Raw genomic sequence first — 3,500 nt, forward strand, 5'->3', positions numbered from 1 at the left:
AAAGTTTACCAACCAAATGGAGAGCAAAAATAAATAAATAGAAAGCAGGAGTTGCAATTTTTGCTGATAAAATAGACTTTAAAGAAACAAAGATCAAAAGAAGCAAAGAAAGATATTACATAATAAAAGGATCAATGTAACAAGAAGAGCTAAAGATCCTAGATATATACGCACCCAATACAGGAATACCCAGATATATAAGACTTATAAAGAGACTTGAACTCCCACACAATAATAGTGGGAGACTTCAACATCGATATTAGACAATCAGTGAGACAGAAAGTTAACATCGATATCCAGGACTTGAACTCAGATCTGGAGCAAGTAAACTTAATTAACATTTATAGAACTCTCCACTTTAAATACACAAAATATACACTGTTATCAGTACCACATCACATCTATTTACAATTTTAAATGAAATATTGGTTGGCTGCTTGTTAATTATTTTCTTCCCTCATTTTTTTTATGTCTCTATTGTTAAACACAATTACAGGCATACTGATTTTTAGACTGCATTCTAGCCCAGGCAATAAAGCAACACCCCTGTTCTCTCTCCCTCTTCCTCTCCCTCTTTCTTCCTCTCCTTCATTCTTTTTTCTTTTTCTTTTTTTAATTCTTTCTCTTTCTTTCTCTCTTCCTCTGAAAAATAAAATAAAATAAAATAATTATGCAATTGTCAAGCATCTTCTTAATGGTCTTGGGCGTCTGGCACTTCTTCTGGGGCTCCTGGAGGGCGGGGTCGGGCTGGTTCTTGTAATCCAGCGGCATGTGGAACAGCTCCTGCACACCCACACCTGCCCTGGCCGAGATCTCCATGAAGGCGCAATTCCATCCCAGCGGACAGGTGGCACCATCTCTCAGGGCCACCTCCAGGCGGGTGTCATCACTTTTATTTCCCAGCAGCACGATGGGGAACTTATGCAGGTTGTTACCTTTCATCTTGCAGATCGGTTCATAGAAGGCTTTCCGCTCTTCCAGGGTTTCCTTCTAGGTGACTGAGTAGATCCGGACGAAGGCGTGGCCCCGGGCTGTAGCGCGGCACTGCAGCGCGCGGTTGCGGTTGTGTCGCCGCTCTTGCTGTCGTTGACGTGCAGGGAGAGCACACCGTGGCCGCGGCCCAGCCACTGGCAGTAAGCGTTTACAGTGGTTGGCAGGTACTCATGACGGAAGGGGCCGGTCGCCCCTTCTGCAGCAGCGTGCTTTTCCCCACACCAGCGGTGCGGATTACCACGACACGGTAACCTCTGACATTTCTGTGGGGCTTGAAGGCCGGAGGATGAGCATCGCGGGCAGGGGCCGCAACCGCTCCAGCAGCTGCTGTTGTTCCTGGGAGCCAAAGCTAAGGCCACCCATCGCTGGGATTCGGAGGGGAGATGCGCACACAAGTTCTCGCACACTTAGCTGGCAGCAGGAGACCCCCTTCTCTGAGGCATGAACTAAGCAGCCTGGAAGACAAACGCACTGCTCGCAGAGATGGCCGCAGCAACCAGTTGGGCAGTCCAAGCGCTCTCTGCTCTGCTGCTTTAAATTCTGACATGATCACAGGAGCGGGGTGTGGGGGCGCAGGGAGTGTGGGTAACAGGCATAGATTCTGCTTGTGCCATGCATGGTGGGAAAACAGCCCTGAGGGGCTGACCCAACACAGAGCAGCCTGAGGTCCGCCTGACATCTCCAGTGCTTGAGTCCAGAAGTTCGGGGCGGGGTTACAAGTTGGGGAGGAATGATTAAACTGTGGACTTTTCTCACCAGCTCCTGGGCGATACACATTCTTGGGCATTTTCTCTTCCCTTAGTCCATGGTTAATAGAAGAAAGGCCAGGTGCAATTGTGCAGGCCTGTAATCTCAGCACTTTGGGAGACTGAGGCAGGAAGATCACTTGAGCCCAGGAGTTCATGATCAGCCTGAGCAACATAGGAGGATCCCATCTCTACAAAAGTTTTTAAAACTATCCAGGTGTGCTGGTGTGTGCCTGTAGTCCCAGCTACTCAGGAGATTGAGGCAGAAGGATTGCTTGAGCCCAGGAAGTTGAGGCTAGAGTGAGCTATGATCGCATCACTGTACTGTAGCCTGGGCAGCAAAGCAACAAGGAGAGGGGAGAGGAGGGGAGGGGAGGAGATGGGAGGAAAGACAAAGGAAGGAAAGAAGGAAGGAAGGCAGGGAGAAAGGGAGGGGAAGAAAGGAAGCAGGAAAGAAAAGAAAAAGAAAAGGAAAGCAGGAAGAAAGAAAAAAGGAAGGGAAGAAAGGAAGGAAGGAAGAAAGGAAGGAAAGAAGGAAAAAAGGAAAGAAAGAAGGAAGGAAAGAAGGGAAGGGGAGGGTAGGAGAGGGGAGGGAAGGAAGTATTGAGTAGGACCGGGCATGGTGGCTCATGCGGTAATCCCAGCACTTTGAAAGGCCTAGATGGTCAGGCCACCTGAGGTCAGGAGTTCAAGACCAGCCTGGCCAATATGGCAAAACCCTGTTTCTGCTAAAAATAAAAATATTAGCCATGTGTGGTAGTGTGCCCCTGTAATCCCAGCTGCTTCAGAGTCTGAGGCAGGAGAATCGCTTGAACTAAGGCAAAGGTTGCGGTGAGCCGAGATCATGCTGCTGCACTCCATCCAGCCTGGGTGACAGAGTGAGACTGTCTCAAAGGAAAAAAAAAAAGGCATTGAGAGTACTTTTAAAGGTAGCACCTTAAATAAAAAAATAAAAAACAATTCTTGGAGTTCTGTGGTCCACAGCATTTCATTCTGTTTCAATGCTATATATGTTCTGATTACTATTGTGATCTTTTAAATTTTCTGAAGCAAGCTGAGAGGCAGGCAGAAAGATTTGTTGCCAAGAAAAAAAATATTTCTTACATTATTCACCCCAAAGCTTCTCAAATCTAGCCTAAACACTATACCTTAAAACAAACAGGAGGTGCATCTGAATGGGAAAGAAATTTATTTCTCTGTTTTTTAATTATACAAGTCATTTACAAAACCTACAAATTAAAGCCAGGCACAGTGGCTCACACCTGTAATCCCAGCACTTCGGGGGGCCAAGGTGGGGGGATCACCTGAGCTCAGGTTTTGAGACCAGCCTGGCCAACATGGTAAAACCCCGTCTCTACTTAAAATACAAAAGTAAGCTGGGTGTGGTGGCCCATGCTTGTAATCCCAGCTACTGAGGAGGTTGAGGCAGGAGAATCACTTGAACCCAGGGTGTGGAGGTTGCTGTGAGCCCAGGTGGCACCATTGCACTCCAGCTTAGACAACACAATGAGGCTTCTGCTAAAAAAGACAAGAAAGAAAGAAAAGAAATGAAACTGCAAATTAAAAGATTACATATAGTGAAAAATTTCAAACACAGCTTGAAGTGCAGAGGCCAGGACCAGGTCTCTTTCTGTGCCACCACTCCCACAACAGCAATTAACATTCTGCCCTTCCTCTTCTCTCACTTCCTCTCTCCAGCTTTGCACGGGGATTTCACACAAATCCAACACATCACATAACTTTGCCTGTAGACACCTGGGA

General features: G+C 46.9%; 2 pseudogenes; one reads left to right on the forward strand and one right to left on the reverse strand.

The window, feature by feature from the left end:
- Positions 1-669: 669 nt before the first annotated feature.
- LOC108298781 lies at positions 670-1,356 on the reverse strand (annotated as a pseudogene).
- Positions 1,357-1,376: 20 nt separating this feature from the next.
- The window catches only part of LOC108298779, a 7,098-nt pseudogene continuing 4,974 nt past the window's right edge, over positions 1,377-3,500 (forward strand).

Source organism: Cebus imitator, unplaced genomic scaffold (assembly GCF_001604975.1).
Source record: "Cebus imitator isolate Cc_AM_T3 unplaced genomic scaffold, Cebus_imitator-1.0 Scaffold1082, whole genome shotgun sequence".
Lineage (NCBI taxonomy): Eukaryota > Metazoa > Chordata > Mammalia > Primates > Cebidae > Cebus > Cebus imitator.